The following is a 19,927-nucleotide window of genomic DNA, read 5'->3' as shown; positions in this document are numbered from 1 at the left end:
AGGGCGGCCTCAGGTCCTCATGCGGGTCTCAGGTCTGTAAGAGAAAGGAGGCGGAAGTCACCTCTTGAACGGCCAGACCCTGGGGAGTACCAGCCCTACCACTGACTCCTGGTCAGAGCTGATCCGCCCAGACCCAGGGGGAGGGGACCCAAGCCCACGTGTTGAAGGCGGGCACGTCAAAACTGTGAAACCATCTTTGTTTGCCTGCGGTGGGTCTCAGTTGCGGCATGTGGGATCTCGCATTATGGCACATAGACTGTCTAATCGTGGCTCGTGGGCTTGGTTGCTGCATGACACGGGGGATCTTAGTTCCCGACCAGGGGTTGAGCCCACATGCCCTGCACTGCAAGGCGGATTCTTAACCACTGGATCCCCAGGGAGATCCCTGTGGCCATCTCTGATCGGCCACAGCCCATACCTCCTTGAAGAAGCTGTCCTCCCCTTTTCCGTGCCCCTACGCCTCCCTCTGCTTTCCTCTAGGAACTGAATAATTACCCCTGGTGTGAAGTCTTCCCATTAAACTTGGAGTGATTTCCTTGAATAAAAGACCAGAGTTCCTTGATAAATTATTTGGCACATAATGGCTTCTCAATACCTCGGCGCTATAATGAGGAGTGTTAGAGTTACTGAGATTTGTGTCTTGTCTTCTGGTTTGCTCACCGTCTTAGCACAGAGAGACTCACTCACAGGAGGTTCCCGGAATGCGGCTGTGGAATGAATGGAGGGGTGGATGCGCGAATGAATGAACAAGTGAGCCAAGGCTTCCGCACACAGTCCTGTTCCTGAGCTTAAGGGAACCAGGCTAACTAATGAGTTCCCTGAGATTCTCGCTTGTGTAGATGCCCCAGCTTTAATTACACACAGGTCCTGGAAGGTCGAGGGAAAACAGCTGGCCTTTACCCACAACCCTCACAATAGACTAAGGTCTTCACCGCCAGCTGCCGGTCCTTGAGCCTCCAGTGTGGACTCATCAGCTGTGTCCGTCCTCCTTGTCCCCCCCCTCCCCCGTCCCCACCCCCGGCCTCACCAGGAAGGGGCCAGTTTGCAGAGTGAGACCTTCCCAAGGCCGAGGGCCCGAGTGCTTCCTGCCTGCCCGAGCGCAGAGCAGCAGCTGGGCTGGGAGGCTGGCAGGTGTCTAACAGCCCGCTGCAATCCTGCATAACAGGAAGTGAAAGAGAACACCGTATCCAATTGAAGCTGCAGTGGGATATGGGCTGCAATGCTTAATTAACCACCCTCAGTCATCTCGCGGATCTCTGTGGTTGCCACTGGGGGCCGGGGGGGGGGTGGAGTGAAGACAGAATGCACGGAGGGTACAAAGCTGTTTCTGTGTCCCCCGCCTCTCAACTGTTCCACGTAAATTACTTTTTCAATATTTAAAATGAAAATCTCAAAATATACACAGAATCAGAAGAAAGCAGTCGATTCCCATATAGTCATCACTCTACTTCAGTGATCGACTCTGTAAAGCATTTTTTTTTTAAATTGACGTATAGTTGATTTGGGGCTTCCCTGGTGGCTCAGATGGTAAAGAATCTGCCCGCAATGCAGGACACCCAGGTTCAATCCCTGGCTCAGGTAGATCCCCTGGAGAAGGGCATGGCTACCTACTCCAGTATTCTTGCCTGGAGAATTCCATGGACAGAGGCATCTGGCAGGCTACAGTCCATAGCATTGGAAAAGTCAGACACGACTGAGCAACTAACATATAGTTGATTTTCAATGCTGTATTAGTTCCACGGGTATAGCAAAGTGATTCAGTTATACATATAAATATATGCATATATGTTTTTTCAGGTTCTTTTCCATTACAGTTTATTACAAGATATTGCATATAGTTCCCCGTGCTATACAGAAGGTCCTTGCAGTTTGCCTATTTTACATATAGCAGCGTCTCTCTGTTAATCTCAAATTCTTAATCTGTTGCCATGCTTTCCCCTTTGCTAACTGTAAGTTTGTTTTCTATGTCTTTGAGTCTGTTTCTATTTTGTAAATAAGTTCATCTGTATCACTGTTTCTTAGCTTCCACATGTTAAGTGATATCGTGTTTGTCTTTGACGTACTTCCCTTAGTATGATAATCTCCAGGTCCATCCCTATTGCTGCAAATGGCATTATTTTGTTCTTCTTACGGCTGATAGTATTCTGTCGTATCCATGTACCACAGCTTCTTTATCCATTGCTCTACTGACGGATGTTTAGGTCGTTTCCATGCTCTGGCTATTGTAAACCAGTGGTGCGGTGAATATAGGGGTGCGTGGATCCTTTCAAGTTGACAGTTTTCTCTGGATATGCCCAGGAGTGGGATTGCTGCTTCATATGCAGTTCTATTTTTTCATTTTTTGAGGAACCTCGATACTGTTCTCCATGGTGGTTGCACCAATTTACATTCCCACCAACAGTGTAGGAGGGTTTTTCTGCAGACCTTCTCTGGCATTTAATTGTAGACTTTTTGCTGATGACCGTTCTGACCCGTGTGAGAGGGCCCCGGGCCCGTGCTGGCATTCTGGTATCTGGCGTCAGGGTTTGGAAGACTCTATCGGCACTGTTGCTTCCCCACTACTCCCGGAGCTGGTTCCTGCAGAATCATATTACAGTTTTCTTGAGCCTGGTGTCAGCCCCCTGGTAGGTGAGGCTGGTCTGGAGGCACGTGCAGCCTTCATGGAGGGAAGGGCTGGTGCCTGCCCACTGGGTCTTGGCCCTCAGAAGGTGGTTGTTGTTCAGTCGTGTCCAGCTCTTTGCGACCCCACGGGCTGAAGCATGCTACGGTTCCCTGCCGTTCACTATCTCCTGCAGTTTGTTCAAACTCATGTCCATTGAGTCGGTGATGCCATCAAACTACCTCATCCTCTGTCATCCCCTTCTCCTCCTGCCTTCAATCTTTCCCAGCATCAGGGTCTTTTCTAATGAGTTAGTTTTTTGCATCAGGTGGCCGAAGTACTGGAGCTTCAGCTTCAGCATCAGTCCTTCCAATGAACACCCAGGACTGATCTCCTTTAGGATGGACTGGTTGGATCTTCTTGCAGTCCTAGAGACTCTCAAGAGTCTTCTGTAGCACCAGAGTTTGAAAGCATCAATTCTTTGGTGCTCAGCTTTCTTTATGATCCAACTCTTTCATCTGTAAATGACTACTGGAAAAACCATACCTTTTACAATACAGACCTTTGTTGGCAAAGTAATGTCTCTGCTTTTTAATATGCTGTCTAGGTTTGTCATAGCTTTTCTTTCAAGGAGCAAGCATCTTTTAATTTCATGGCTGCAGTCACCATCTGCAATGAGTTTGGAGCCCAAGAAAATAAAGTACGCTACTGTTTCCACTTTTTCCCCATCTGGTTGCCACGAAGTGGCCCTCAGGTAGGCAGGGTCACGTCTAGGGGGAGTGTCTGAGGCAGTGGTGGGCTCTGGAGTCTTTAGGCAGCAGCCTGTCTGCTCATGGGTGGGGCTGTGTTCCCACCCAGGTAACTGTTTGCCCTGAGCTCTCCCAGCATTGGACTCTGCAGGCTGTTGGGTGAGGCCAGGTCTTGGTGCGAATGAGGAAGAGGGTAGATTTCAAGATGGCAGCTTTCAGCATCAGCATCCATGCGGCTGAGTGCTCCCAAATGTGTACCCCACCAGGGTCCCCGTCCCCAGGGTGAGATGCAGCTGTCCAACGCCTCTCAGGGAGACTCTCCGAGAGTCACAGGTGGCTCTGGCCCAGGCTTCTATCCAATTACTGCCTTTGCCCGGGGTCCTGGTGCTCATGAGGACGTGTGTGGTCCTTCAAGAGTGAAGCCTCCATTTCCCCCAGTCCTGTGGGTCTCCTGACGTCAGGCCGCACATTGGGCCTTCAAAGCCAGCTGCCGGGGGGCTCGTCCTCCCCGTTCCAGAGCCCCCGGCTGCCGACCCCAGCATCACGGCTGCTCTCCTCAACGGAGCCAGCTCTGGACTGTTCTTCTGCGCTCACGGCCCCGGTTCTCTGCAATAACACAGAGGGGGTGTTCACTTCTGACTTTATTTTTTAATGGGTTTCCAAAGTTTTGTTTCATTTTATTTGCTATAGAGTCAAATCTGTGCCATACTCTTAGGAGTAGTCCCTATGTGTGTGTGTTGGGGGGTGGGGAGGGGGAGTGCTGAGTGAATTCATGCAGTTGTATCCATACACAGATATTTGTACAAATGCACAGAAGGTCTTGAGGTAGCTTATGCAGGTGTAGGTGTGATAACCATGTGATCAGAATGTCTGTGTGGGATGGTTACATAGGGCTGGGTTGTTTCACGTGTTAAAGATGTGTGGGGATAGGTCTGTGGGCAGCCATGAGTGAGGGTTACTGGTGTGTCTGCCTGGAGAGATATTTCAATTGATAGGGAGGTGTCCTTTCAAAGTTAAGCAAGCTTAGCTTCCTTCTTTAGCGGCAGATGATTAAAAGGATTCTCAGAGAAGATTATATAGCTCCCCTCTACTTCCAGAACAGACTTGTTCACTTGGATGGACTTTCTGGAGAATCCTTGGGACATTTAAAAAATCCATAGGGGCATGAATGCATTAAGAAACAACAACAAAACGCTAATGTTTTAAGGGCTTACTACGAGGCTGGTATGGCCCCAGGCACTTTTCATTATTCACTTGAGCCTCTGGATAACCTTGCAGGGTAGGAACCATTATTATTTCCTCCGTAGAGTTGACAAATGTGAGTAGCTGGGAGGTGGAAGAGGCGAGATCTCAAAGCACGTTGTTGGGTGTGAGAACCCCCATGGTCTCCCAAGTCAGCATCCTGAAGTACGGAGACAGAAGATGCGCCCCTCTGCTCAGCCAGGTTCGCAGTGGATGTAATTTGCTCCACGGCCTCTAGGGACAGGGAGTCTAAGAGCATCAGAACCAGTCCAGGAAAGAGCCCCAGGGCAGAGATGGGCGATGTGGGTGGCTTTGGGAAGCTCACCTCTGCTCCCACGCTGCCTCCTTGCAGGATGTCAGCAACCTCACTGCCCACGAATCCCACCCTGACTGCCCTCTGCCTTTGCTTGGACTTGAGTCCTCCAGCTCCCTAAGCCCCCTTTTTGCAGATTTTGCGGTGGTTTCTCACTACTGAGTCCCCACTCCTCAGAGGCCAGCAAGATCACCCTAGGGAGCTTCTTGAGGAAGTGGTGTGTCTGGAGTTATACTCCCAGAAATCAGAATTCGGTGCTCAGGTGTGGCGGGGTGGGGGGTGGGGGCGGTGGGGAGCCAGAAGCTTGCATTTTCCACCAGCCCCCCTCCCTCCTTGACTCTGATGTGAGTGTCCAAGACCATATTTTCAGAAAAACTGCCCTCCATCCTTTCCAGGGGAGTAGCTTTAGAACCCTCCTTCCTGCAGCTAAGAAGGAAACCTGGTCTGAAAGCACACGTGGCTGAGCAGTGTCCCAAATGTGCCGTAGAGTGGGGGCCAATATATTCTTCTAAAATTCCACCTGCAATGCCAGGCAGTATTCCTTTACAAGCCACTGGGGGAGAGGAGCAGACCAATGCCCATGAGAAGCCAGGCATCCCTTAAGGAATTTAAATGGGTCAGGAACTCTTAAAGAATTTAAATGAGCATGAAATAGGTAGAGAGGGCTTTCTGGGCCAATATGCAAGCCGCACAGTAAATAGCTATTTTCAGTGCGGAGTCTGGTTGGCAGATTTGCATATACATGTGATGCCGTGAGTTTCTATTTTTGCCATGTAACTGTGCAGTCTGTAAAGAGAGCCCTGCGCCCGGCGGAAATGCAGGCTTGGGCTGCTGGCCGGACCTGGTGTTCTGTGTTCTGATGAGTCCAGGTGAGAGTCGAGAGACAGGCAGAGAAGAGACAGGGCGCGTGGGGAGGCTTCTGGAGTCATTGGATAGCTCAGCTCGCCCCTGTGGCCACATCCTCCTGCCCGAAAAACGGAAGTCAAGAGTGGAAAGTCAAACATCCATTGTGCTGTGACACCAGCCTTCCTTGGTTTAAAACAACTTCCCGTCCTTTTTTTTTAACCCAACCCTGATTTGTTATGATTATCACTGACTTTTCTATTATGGTGACCCTGAGGGTTATTGTCGGAGTGTAGGCACATGGCCGGCACACATGAGCAGAATCAGAAAAGCGCCTGCTCTTCTCCCTAGGTGTGCTTCGGCTGCAGAGGACTGGAGTGAGCCCGATCGAAGGGTCTCTGATGAGTCTATCCTGGGGCTGTCCCTGTGACCACCCAGGTATTTTGTTGTTACCCAGTAGGACCTCTCGGGGGTCACTTTGCAGAGTGAACTTGGCATTTTCCTTTGGATCCTTATCCACTGGGAAGGAGGCCACCTTTTGGCTTTTGCTTGCTGCTGCTGCTGCTGCTGCTGCTGCTAAGTCGCTTCAGTCGTGTCCGACTCTGTGCGACCCCATAGACAGCAGTCCACCAGGCTCCTCTGTCCCTGGGATTCTCTAGGCAAGAACACTGGAGCGGGTTGCCATTTCCTTCTCCGATTTAATCGCTAAGTCACGCCTAACTCTTTGGAGCCCCATGGACCATAGCCCACCAGGCAAGAATACCGGAGTGGGTTGTCATTTCCGTCTCTGGAGTTGCTTGCTGCGGGGGTGCCAATTAAGGAAAGATCTTACAGAATGAAGGGAGCTGTGCCTCAGTCCTGAGGAAGGTGGTGGTTGTCAGCACTGGTTTGCTAACCTTCTGCTCACAGGCTTAAAAACTGCTGAAGAGACAGTGATATTTTGCTAAATTACCACTAATGCTAGCGGTTTCCAGCCTTTGTTTGCCATAAATATCAGGAGACTACCTTCATTTGAAAGAACCTGTGGGACTTCCCTGGTGGTCTAGCGGTCAGGACTCCACACTTCTACCACAGCGGGCTTAGGTTAGATCCTCGGTCAGGAACTAAGATCCTGCAAGCCAGATGGAGTGGCTATAAAGGAAAAAAAGGAAGGAAAAGAAAAGGGAAAACAAGAACCCATGGCTGAGGAACACAGGAAGCATCAAGCGGTCCTGAAAGGACCCTCCCTCCAATACCACTGCCTTTGTGCCTTTCTTTCTTGTTTTTTGTTTGTTTGTTTTGTTTTTGCAAAATATCGTTTCATTTAAATGGAATGTGGGCAAAATGGTGCCTCCAGCTACTTCCGTGTCCAGGAGATGAGCATTTCTGTCTACAAGAGGGTCAACCAGCTTGATGAAAATTCAGCTGCGGTCACCCAAGGTTGCTAAAGGCAGGATGAGTGCCCAAGGCAGAGAGTCTGGAGGTTTGGTGTGGCCTCTGCCGAGTGTGCACACACTTTCATTTTTAGAATATTAGTTCCTTTGTTGGGTCTAACCCGGAGTCAGTAATGACTGCTTAGCATTTGGTCACGACACGTGACCATATTTGGCCAATTTTCAGAAACCACCTAAGCCGTAGTGACATAGCTTCAAAGACAAGCAAGGTGTTCTCTCAAAAATTTATTTTAAAGCACTTTTAGAAAAAAGTTTGTGTTTCTGTTTCTCCTTAATAATTGAAGAAAATGTAACAATGAACTAAGGGAAATGTTTATCAAGCTTTGGGGCTGTCACTTAAGCTTTGGAGGTCTTTTTACAACATAGAGAAGGGTGCTTACACCGGAATAAGGACTTTTACTAGTCTCAGAGAGTTCGTGAAAGGAATATACTGTAAACTTTTGCCAAAGCTGCATCATCTTTGAAATAACTTACTGTGTACTGTGAGGAAATTTCTTGCGTGTCACATATTGTGACTTGCTTCTAAGAATTACTATTCATTATCTCGCAAAACGGTATTTATCCATCCACCCATCATCTACCTATCCATCCATCCATTTACCCACTCACCACGGCTATCATCACTCTGCTGATTACCAGAGATACAGAGATGAACACGAAACATTCCCTACTCCCTGCCCTCAAGGAGCTTAGGATCTAGTACACCAAACCCTTGTCTTGTGCCAATTTAAGTTTCTGAGAATCCAAACCTTTGTGACTTTCTCACCTGTCATTTTTGCTGCTCCGTGAACGTGAATGGACTCACACAGTGTCTTTGCTGAAACTAAGGAGGAAGATGGAATCTTTGAAATAATGGGTGAGCATAGCTGATAGACCAACGCCCACCCTGAGATCAGCTTTGTGGTTTTCCATCGTTAATCATTCTCAGAAGAAGATATCATGCTGTTCTCATGGGTACAAGAGACTCCCAAAGAAAACCACCGCGTGTTATTGCAATGTGTGAAACTCACAAAAGTAGAGAGTCCACTAAAAGTTTTGATGGGAAAAATTATATAACAAACTGATAGAGAATAATTTGAGAACTTCCACATAGTGCTTAGTTATCCAGTCGTGTCCGACTCCTTGTGACTCCCTAGACTGCAGCCCGCCAGGCTTCTCTGACCATGGGATTCTTCAGGTAAGAATACTGGAGTGGCTTGTCATTTCCTCCTCCAGGAGATCTTCCCAACCCAGGGATCAAACCCAGGTCTCCCACACTGCAGGCGGATTCTTTACTGTCTAAGCCACCAGTGAAGCCCCAACTTGCACATAAACTCCTCAAGATGAGGGTCTCAAAGGAATGATTTCATCCTGTTACTATAGGCTTTGGAGAATGCGTGACTTTGGAGCCAGTTACAAATACTTGGTTCTTAGGACCTCAAGTTGAAAGATTTCTCTGAACTCAAGGGAAGCTTACCCTTTGGCATTTACATTAATATTTTTTTTCTTTGGGAGGGGGCATTCATGCCCAATATTGAACAAAACTGGTGATAAATTTCTTGACCTGCTTTTTATTAGCTCACTTAGCAGCAGATGGAATACCAGCTCTAGTAATTTCTTTGTGAGTATTGATGAGTCTAAGTGACAGTTTGAGACTGAAACAACACACTGGTTCCAAATAGGAAAAGGAGTACATCAAGGCTGTATATTGTCACCCTGCTTATTTAACTTCTATACAGAGTACATCATGAGAAACCCTGGGCTGGAAGAAGCACAAGCTGGAATCAAGATTGCTGGGAGAAATATCAATAACCTCAGATATGCAAATGACACCACCCTTATGGCAGAAAGTGAAGAGGAACTAAAAAGCCTCTTGCTGAAAGTAAAAGAGGAGAGTGAAAAGGTTGGCTTAAAGCTCAACATTCAGAAAACAAAGATCATGGCGTCTGGTCCCATCACTTCATGGGAAATAGATGGGGAAACAGTGGAAACAGTGTCAGACTTTATTTTGGGGGGCTCCAAAATTACTGCAGATGGTGACTGCAGCCATGAAATTAAAAGACATTTACTCCTTGGAAGGAAAGCTATGACCAACCTAGATAGCATATTGAAAAGCAGAGACATTACTTTGCCAACAAAGGTCCATCTAGTCAAGGCTATGGTTTTTCCAGTGGTCATGTATGGATGTGAGAGTTGGACTGTGAAGAAGGCTGAGTGCCGAAGAATTGATGCTTTTGAACTGTGGTGTTGGAGAAGACTCTTGAGAGTCCCTTGGACTGCAAGGAGATCCAACCAGTCCATTCTGAAGGAGATCAGCCCTGGGATTTCTTTGGAAGGAATGATGCTGAAGCTGAAACTCCAGTACTTTGGCCACCTCATGCGAAGAGTTGACTCATTGGAAAAGATCCTGATGCTGGGAGGGATTGGGGGCAGGAGGAGAAGGGGACGACAGAAGATGAGATGGCTGGATGGCATCACGAACTCGATGGATGTGAGTCTGAATGAACTCCAGGAGTTGGTGATGGACAGGAGGCCTGGCGTGCTGTGATTCATGGGGTCGCAAAGAGTCGGACACGACTGAGCGATGGAACTGAACTGAACAAAATGCTGTATGAAAATATCTGTGGTTTCTGTTGGTGTAGACGTTATAGGTGCTGTGCAAACTCCAGGATTTTGTGACTACCTGTGGAATTGAATGAGTGCTAAATTTCAGCCAGATGTTATTGCAAATAAAGATGTGATTTTTTTTTTCTTTTCCCTTTCACATTCAGAGACCGAATTAAGAACCTCTGCACTAGCAGTCGATTTACTCTGGGAATATGTCTGTGCCCGCCCCCCCTTTGCCTTCCTCATAATATCTGTACTGAGGGCAAAGGTGATGAGGGAGGAGACACAGCACAGCCAAGGGAAAGGGCTTCCCTGGTGGCCCAGACAGTAAAGAATCTGCCTGTAATGTGGGAGACCTGGGTTTGATCCCTGGGCTGAGAAGATCCCCTGGAGGAGGGCATGGCAACCTACCCCAGCATTCTTGCCTGGAGAGTCCCATGGACAGAGGAGCCTGGCAGACTCCAGTTCCTGGGATTGCAAAGAGTTAGACATGACTAAGTGACTAAGCATAGCACAGCACTCATGCCCAAGTAATCGATGCCCCATCTGTGGTCATCCCAGTTCTGCTGTCTAAGATCTCAAAATTAAAACAGAAGGAATCCCCCATGCGCCTGTCAGTTTTGTAACCTCTCCTCCCAAGGGGACACCGAGTGATGTCCTCAAGGCATGGACCACGGCCGTTCCTAATACCATAGTGCTCTGTGTCTCTGCCCCACCTGGAAACCACGGGCATCCTAGCTTTAGGCACAGACCTCCTGCTTCCCAGTTGGCGGTGTTTCCGCCTTCTCAAATGCCATTTCTAGAGTTCAGGAGCAGGATCTGTCATCCTTTATTACTGGAGTATCTTTATTCCCAGTATTTCAAGAGGTGGCCGTCTCGCCATCATTTTTTTTTTTCAACTCTTTACCAGGAGGCCCCAAACACTGGGACCTCTGTTGGTTTATTCCACACGCAAGTGTCCTGGCGTGACACTGCAGGTTAGGGTCATCCGTGTGGTCCTTGCTGTCCACAGACAGAAATGCAAGGCTCTGCGGTAGATACAGCAGGGGAGAGCGCGTGCCTCAGGTGTAAAGGATGGCAGTGGATTTCCCGACAGCATTTCTTCTGTGGATGCAGCTCTGTGTGCTTAAGATGGAATTTGAATACAAACAACAGCTTTACAGAGCTCTTTCCAAGAGCACAACGAACTGCAGAAAGCCAAGGTTACCTTGAATATTCAGGACTCAGGGCCCTGGGGCTCTTTTATTTGTCATAATCTCTGACCTCTTTTTAAAATTGGTTAAAATGTTTCTTTAGGTGCACTCGGTCAACCTTGGCCAGGGATGGAACTCGGTCCCCTACGCTGGGAGCAGAGAGTCGTAGACAGCGGACCACCAGGGAAGTCCGTCTGACCTCTTGTGTTAAACCATAGATTGTATTTTCCAACTCCTCAGGGATCCCTTCTTCTCCCTTTTTTCATCATTCCTCTTACTTTGGAATCAGCAGCAACATCTACCTAACAGCCTTCACTCCCTACCCACATACCCTTCTTTCCTTTTCTTCCGTGCATTTGACTCTTTCTGAGATGCCCGGTTCCCTAGGAGGAGGGTGTGAGAAAGTGGTTCCTGGGAGGAGAGGGAGAGACTGGGTAGGGCTGGCGAGGGGGTAGGCAGAGACGCGCATTCAGTTGAGGTCTGGGTCTGAGCGGTCCCCCAGAGGACTGCCGGCCGCCCCCAAGGACGGGGCGTCAGCTTCAGGCTTTTTCAGACACTGAGGCTTCTGATGGCCGATGGTGGGTCTCGGGGGGCGGGGATGGGGCTGAGGGCTGGGAACAGTGAGGGTTCCCTGGGACCTGAGCACATTGTCACAGCATCACCGCTCCCGCTCTTCTGATCTTCCCCCGCTTAACTCAGGCGAGTTAAGAACCCCTCTTGCGTTTTGATTTCAGTCTGTTGTGTTCAGTTTCATTCCCTGCTTATTTCTTAGCCAGACTCTTCCCCGCTGCACCGCCTGAATTAAAGGCGTTCCGCGGGCTGCTTCCGGAACCTTCCTGCTATTTCTATCAACTCCGTTCAGAGCTCATTTGTAAGAGAGGGACTTCCTGTTCATTATTTCTGTTTCTGTGCGGCAGGAAGATTTATGTGAAAACGCGTATTCCTGTGCTCCGTTATCACGCATCAGTCATCTCAGCCTTTCCTGATGGCGCTAACCCTTCTCTCCCGGCTGTCTCTGCTCCCCGGGCCATCATGATCCTCACGCCTTGGACAGGGGGCCGCGTCTCTGGCCACATCCCTTCCTCTGTGGAAAGGACTCCCAGGAGCCACTGAGACCCCCTCTGGACTGTTCTCTGGGTAGCCAGGAACCTGGGGTTCTTCCTGCTGCCTCTGGGTCCTGTACAGCCTCTTCCCTAGGTCACTGTTCCCGGGAACTGACCGAACCTGGGCGATCCTGGCCGTCAGCAGAGGACAGTATAGATAGAACTGACTCTACAGACTGAAGTCTAGACAGGCATACCAGATTGATCAGTGTTCCCCCAAATTCAGGTTCACCTAGAACCCCAGAATGTGACTCCTTATTTGGAAGGACTCTATGTAGGTCTATACAGTGGAATATTACTCAGCCATTAAAAGAACTAAATAATGGCATTTGCAGCGACATGGATGGACCTAGAGATTGTCATACTGAGTGAAGTCAGACAGAGAAGGAGAAATATCATAGGACATCCCTTATATGCGGAATCTATAAAGAAAATGATGCAAATGAACGTATTTACATAACAGAAGGAGACTCACAGACTTAGAAAATAAATTTATGGTTGCTGGAGGAAAGGGATAGTTGGGGAATTTGGGAAGGTCACACACACACTGCTATATTCAAAATGGATAACCAACTAGGCCCTATTGTATAGGACAGGGAACTCTGCTCATGTTGTGTGGCAGCCTGGATGGGAGGGGGGTTTGGAGGAGAATGGATACATGTATATGTAGGGTTGAGTCCCATTGCTATTCACCTGAAACTATCACAGTATTGTTTATTGGCTCTGCCCCAATACAAAATAAAAAGTTTAAAGTGTGGGGGAAAAAAGAAATAGTCTGTGTAGATATAATTCAGCTCAGTTCAGTTGAGTCTGACTCTTTGTGACCCCACGAACTGCAGTGTGCCAGGCTTCCCTATCTATCACCAACTCCCAGAGCTTACTCGAACTCATGTCCATCAAGTCGGTGATGTCATCCAAGCATCTCATCCTCTGTTGTCCCCTTCTCCTCCTGCCAGTGAACACTCAGGACTGCTTTCCTTTAGGATGGACTGTTTGGATCTCCTTGCAGTCCACAGGACTCTCAAGAGTCTTCTCTAACACCACAGTTCAAAAGCATCAATTCTTTGGCACTCAGCTTTATTTACAGTCCAGCTCTTACATCCATACATGACTACTGGAAACACCGTAGCTTTGACTGACTATATAGACCTTTGTTGTCAAAGTAATATCTCTGCTTTTTAATATGCTGTCTAAGTTGGTCATAGCTTTTCTTCCAAGGAGTGTCTTTTAATTTCACGGCTGCAGTCACCATCTGCAGTGATTTTGGAGCTCAAGAAAAGAAAGTCTGTCACTTTTTCCATTGTTTCCCCATCTATTTGCCATGAAGTAACGAGACCGGATGCCATGATCTTCATGTTTTGAATGTTGAGTTTTAAGCCAGCTTTTTCACTCTCCTCTTTCACTTTCATCAAGAGGCTCTTTAGTTCCTCTTCACTTCTGCCATAAGGGTGTCATCTGTATATCTGAGGTTATTGACATTTCTCCTGGCAATCTTGATTCCAGCTTGTACTTCATCCAGCCTGGCATTTTGCATGATGTACTCTGCATATAAGTTAAATAAGCAGGGTGACAATATATAGCCTTGACGTACTCCTTTCCCAATTTGGAACCAGTCCATTGTTCCACGTCCAGTTCTAACTGTTGCTTCTTGACCTGCATACAGGTTTCTCAGGATGCAAGTAAGACGGTCTGATATTCCCATCTCTTTAAGAATTTTCCAAAGTTTGTTGTGATCCACACAGTCAAAGGCTTCAGCACAGTCAATGAAGCAGAAATAGATGTTTTTCTCAAATTCTCTTGGTTTTTCTATGATCCAAAAGATGTTGGCAATTTCACCTCTTGTTCCTCTGCCTTTTCTAAATCCAGCTTGAACATATGGAAGTTCTAGGTTCATGTACTGTTGAAGCCTAGCTTGGAGAATTTTGAGCATTACTTTGCTAGCGTGTGAGATGTTTGCAATTGTGTGGTAGTTTGAACATTCTTTGGCATTGTCTTTCTTTGGGGTTAGAAGAAAATATAATTAGTGAAGTTGAAAATGAGGTCCTCCTGGACTGAAGTGGGCCTAAGTACAGTGACTGGCATCCTGGTAAGAAAGAGAGACACAGGTGCACGGGGATTCGGCACCTCATGCCTCCTTGCCTGAGGACAGAGGCAGAGAAGGGATGATGCAGTCACAGCCAGGGCACCGCTGGGCCTGCTGGCCGAGGCCAGGAAGGATTCTTCCCTGGAGCCTGTAGCGGGGGCCTGGCCCCCATGGACACCCTGCTTTCCAGCTTCTAGCCTCCTAAACTTCAGAGAGCAAATTCCTGTTGTTTGAAGCCCCTGGGTTTGTGGTACTTAGTTCCAGCTGCCCTGGGAAACCAACATGATATATATAACCCATGAGGCCTCTGCTGGTGAGAGGAGTCTTAGATGGAACAAGGAGGGTGATCAGCCCCAAGCTGGTGTTCCCTCTGCTTCCAAGTTCAGGTGCAGAATTCCAGGGGAGCAAAAACCTTTGATTGTGAACCAGGCCCTCCAGGTTGTATGAACAGATACTTGTCAAGAGAGAAGGACATTTCTAACAGCAACAGCGTGTTGTGAGTGTGTGCTAAGTCGCTTCAGTCGTGTCTGACTCTTTGCCATACCATGGACTGTAGCCCACCAGGCTCCTCTGTCCATGGGATTCCCCAGGCCAGAACACTGGAGTTGGTTGTCACGTCCTCCTCCAGGGGATCTTCCCAACCCAGGGATCGAACCTGCATCTCTGACATCTCCTGCTTTGGCAGGTGAGTTCTTTACCACTAGCACCACAGTAGAAACTTAGACTCCTAGCAGTATTCCTGGCCCAGACCCTGCAGGTGTTGGGATAAGCCTGCCCCTGACCTTTCTTCTCCCGGGGTTTCTACAGAGCGAGGTTTGTCCCAAAAGTCCAATTCATGGGGGCACTTCTACTACAGACCCAGTCAAGCATCACGGGCAAGCAGCTTAACCTTTTCTGGATTTTCTGAAATGTCATTGTTTCCCTTCTTGAGGAGAGCTTTTAAATCACTTCTGGTTAGTAGGGCAACTTATCGGGCTGATGGTCTTCCTGTTTCCGTATTGACGAAGGCCTCACGCCATCAGCAGCCTCTCTGCCCTGGAGCCTGTGACAGGGAGGCAGAAACCAGGCCCCAGATCAGCGCTTCGAGGGTGTGTCTGTTGCCCCCGGACTGAAACCCTCACTGATAACACTTTCCAAATTGGGGTGATTCAGATGGGCTTTTTATGAAGAACAAGCTGGAATCCCCCCCCACACCCCCAGATGATCGGTGCTTTGCTAAGGCCTAGAGTGGCAGTAGTCTGAATGGCCAGCTTGTTTATGAAGATGACGAGGAGGAGAAAGAAACGGGAGAGGAGGAGAGGAACCCACGTAACAGACATGAAACTCAGCCTTCAAAGTGGGTTCCAGGCTGAGGCAGGAGGGCCGGTGCGCCGGCACTGTGCTTTCAGGCGGGAGACAGAATGTATCCCTGCCCTCCAGGGGCTCGAGGTCCATCGAGTCCCAGCTGACCCCCCGTGGGGGCCCGTCCTCGGGTGGTCATCTTTCCTGCACCTGCAGGGGGCACCTGCATGCCGGCCCCGTCTGACCTCACCTTTTCTCCCTGGGTCCCTTGTCCCAAAGCCCGCAGCTGCTCAGGGAACAGATCCACGGAGGATGAGGTCGTGGGAGGAGCATGGGACAGGATGGCCTGGGCACCACCCACCTTCCTGTGTTCCTTCACAGAGCTGTGTCTGTGTTCAGTCGCTCAGTCATGTCCGACTCTTTGCCTCACGCTCTGTATGTAGCCCACCAGGCTGCTGTGCCCATGAGAGTTTCCAGGTAAGAATATGGGAATGGGCAGCCCTCTCCTCCTCCTGGGGATCTTCCCAACCCAGGGATCCAACCCGCATCTCTTGCATTGGCAGGTGGGTTCTTTACCACCACCTGGGAAGCCCCTTCACAGAGGGGAGCCCCTTTAAATGTCAGCCCCACTTCCTCCTCGCCCCAGGTTGGGGTTGCTGTGGTTCCCGCTTCCCATAAGAGGGCAGTGAAGCACAGGGAGGCCACAGTGACACAGCCAGAAACAAATGGAGGGGTGACTGGCATCCACAGGCATCCTTGGGGTCCCCCCACCCCACCCCAATCAGTATTCTACCCATTTCTACGAGCACAGGTGGGAAGGAGTCATCTGACCTGGCTAAGCCACTCGTCCATGTCTATAACATGTTAATAACAGGGTGCCCTATCTGGGAGTAGGAGGCGACAACTGAATGATCAAATATGTTCAGAACATTCAACCCATTACTGGGAAAATGGGAAGCATACATCTGTTTGGGAGGCGGTCCAGGACCTGAAATTCTGCAGGTGTTTTGCGGTCCCTTCTCTGACATCCCTTCCCCAGGCACAGGGCACCTCATTGATTACGGTGTTTTGTTTTGTTTTTTCATTTTTTATTTTACTTTACAATACTGTACTGGTTTTGCCATACATTGACATGAATCCGCCACGGGTGTACATGAGTTCCCAATCCTGAACCCCCCTCCCACCTCTCTCACCATATCATCTCTCCGGGTCATCCCAGTGTACCAGCCCCAAGCATCCTGTATACTGTATCAAACCTAGACTGGCGATTCATTTCTTACATGATAGTATACATGTTTCAATGCCATTCTCCCAAATCATCCCACCCTCTCCCTCTCCCACAGAGTCCAAAAGTCTGTTCTATACATCGGGGTCTCTTTTGCTGTCTCACATACAGAGTTATCGTTACCATCTTTCTAAGTTCCGTATATATGTGTTAGTAGTCCGTCTAGTCAAGGCTATGGTTTTTCCACTAGTCATGTATGGATGTGAGAGTTGGACTGTGAAGAAGGCTGAGCACCGAAGAATTGATGTCTTTGAGCTGTGGTGTTGGAGAAGACTCTTGAGAGTCCCTTGGACTGCAAGGAGATCCAACCAGTCCATTCTGAAGGAGATAAGCCCTGGGATTTCTTTGGAAGGAATGATGCTAAAGCTGAAACTCCAGTACTTTGGCCACCTCATGCAAAGAGTTGACTCATTGGGAAAGACTCTGATGCTGGGAGGGATCGGGGGCAGGAGAAGAAGGGGACGACCGAGGATGAGATGGCTGGATGGCATCACTGACTCGATGGACATGAGTCTGAGTAAACTCCGGGAGTTGGTGATGGACAGGGAGGCCTGGCGTGCTGCGATTCATGGGGTCGCAAAGAATCGGACACAACTGAGCGACTGAACTGAACTGAACTGATACTGTATTGGTGTTTTTCTTTCTGGCTTACTTCACTCTGTATAATCGGCTCCAGTTTCACCTCATTAGAATGGATTCAAATGTATTCTTTTTAACGGCTGAGTAATACTCCATTTTTTCCCTTGATCCAGCAGATGTTGGCAATTTGATCTCTGGTTCCTCTGCCTTTTCTAAAACCAGCTTGAACATCTGGAAGTTCATGGTTCACGTATTGCTGAAGCCTGGCTTGGAGAATTTTGAGCATTACTTTACTAGCCTGTGAGATGAGTGCAATTGTGTGATAGTTTGAACATTCTTTGGCATTGCCTGTCTTTGGGATTGTAATAAAAACTGACCTTTTCCAGTCCTGTGGCCACTGCTGAGTTTTCCAAATTTGCTGGCATATTGAATGCAGCATTTTCACAGCATCATCTTTCAGGATTTGAAATAGCTCAACTGGAATTCCATCACCTCCACTAGCTTTGTTCATGCTTTCTAAGGCCCACTTGTCTTCACATTCCAGGATGTCTGGCCCTAGATCAATGCAGATGGTGACTGCAGCCATGAAATTAAAAGACACTTACTCCTTGGAAGGAAAGTTATGACCAACCTAGATAGCATATTCAAAAGCAGAGACATTACTTTGCCGACTAAGGTCCGTCTAGTCAAGGCTATGGTCGCAAAGAGTTGGACGTGACTGAGCAACAGAACTGAACTGAATACTCCACTGTTTATATGTACCACAGCTTTCTTATCCATTCATCTGCTGATGGACATCTAGGTTGCTTCCATGTCCTGGCTATTATAAACAGTGCTGCAATGAACATTGGGGTACACGTGTCTCTTTCAATTCTGGTTTCCTTGGTGTGTATGCCCAGCAGTGGGATTGCTGGGTCATAAGGCAGTTCTATTTGCAGTTTTTTAAGGAATCTCCTCACAGTTCTCCATAGTGGCTGTACTAGTTTGCATTCCCACCAATTGTGTAAGAGGGTTCCCTTTTCTCTACACCCTCTCCAGCGTTTATTGCTTGTAGACTTTTGGATTGCAGCCATTCTGACTGGTGTGAAATGGTATCTCATTGTGGTCTTGATGTGCATTTCTGTGATAATGAGTGAGCATTATCAGGGAGCATCTTTTCATGTGTTTGTTAGCCATCTGTACGTCTTCTTTGGAGAAATGTCTATTTAGTTCTTTGGCCCATTTTTTGATTGGGTCGTTTATTTTTCTGGAATTGAGCTGCAGGAGTTGCTTGTATATTTTTAAAATTAGTTGTTTGTCAGTTGCTTCATTTGCTATTATTTTCTCCCATTCCAAAGGCTGTCTTTTCACCTTCCTTATAGTTTCCTTTGTTGTGCAGAAGCTTTTAATTTTAATTAGATCCCATTTGTTTATTTTTGCTTTTATTTCCAGTATTCTGGGAGGTGGATCATAGAGGATCCTGCTGTGATTTATGTAGGAGAGTGTTTTGCTTATGTTCTCCTCTAGGAGTTGTATAGTTTCTGGTCTTACGTTTAGATCTTTAATCTATTTTAAGTTTATTTTTGTGTATGGTGTTAGAAAGCATTCTAGTTTCATTCTTTTACAAGTGGTTGACCAGTTTTCCCAGCACCACTTGTTGAAGAGATTGTCTTTTCTCCATTGTATATTCTTGCCTCCTTTGTCGAAGATAAGGTGTCCATAGGTATGTGGATCTATCTCTGGGCTTTCTATTTTGTTCCCTTGATCTATATTTCTGTCTTTGTGCCAGTACCATTCAACATAGTTCTGGAAGTTTTGGCAACAGCAATCAGAGCAGAAAAAGAAATAAAAGGAATCCAAATTGGAAAAGAAGAAGTAAAACTCTCACTGTTTGCAGATGACATGATCCTCTACATAGAAAACCCTAAAGACTCCACCAGAAAATTACTAGAGCTAATCAATGCATATAGTAAAGTTGCAGGATATAAAATCAACACACAGAAATCGCTTGCATTCCTATACACTAATAATGAGAAAGTAGAAAAAGAAATTAAGGAAACAATTTCATTCACCATTGCATTGAAAAGAATAAAATACTTAGGAATATATCTACCTAAAGAAACTAAAGACCTATACATAGAAAACTATAAAACACTGGTGAAAGAAATCAAAGAGGACACTAATAGATGGAGAAATATACCATGTTCATGGATTGGAAGAATCAATATAGTGAAAATGAGTATACTACCCAAAGCAATCTACAGATTCAATGCAATCCTTATCAAGCTACCAGTGGTATTTTTCACAGAGCTAGAACAAATAATTTCACAATTTGTATGGAAATACAAAAAACCTCGACTAGCCAAAGCAATCTTGAGAAAGAAGAATGGAACTGGAGGAATCAACCTGCCTGACTTCAGGCTCTACTACAAAGCCACAGTCATCAAGACAGTATGGTACTGGCACAAAGACAGAAATATAGATCAATTGACTATGTTTTAGTAGATGCTTCCAGTGGGCTGGGCCTTCTCCCAGAGATCTGGGGCAGGGCAGGGGCCCACTCCAGGTCAGCAGAGGGCTCCACGGGCTCCCTGAGCTCACAGACCACACATGCCAAGAGCGAGGCTGCCCTTCTGAAACCACGAGTCCCTCTCACCCA

This window comes from Capricornis sumatraensis, chromosome 20, assembly GCF_032405125.1.
Source record: "Capricornis sumatraensis isolate serow.1 chromosome 20, serow.2, whole genome shotgun sequence".
NCBI lineage: Eukaryota > Metazoa > Chordata > Mammalia > Artiodactyla > Bovidae > Capricornis > Capricornis sumatraensis.
The sequence above is the reverse complement of the archived record's forward strand: the minus strand, read 5'-3'. Positions refer to the sequence as shown.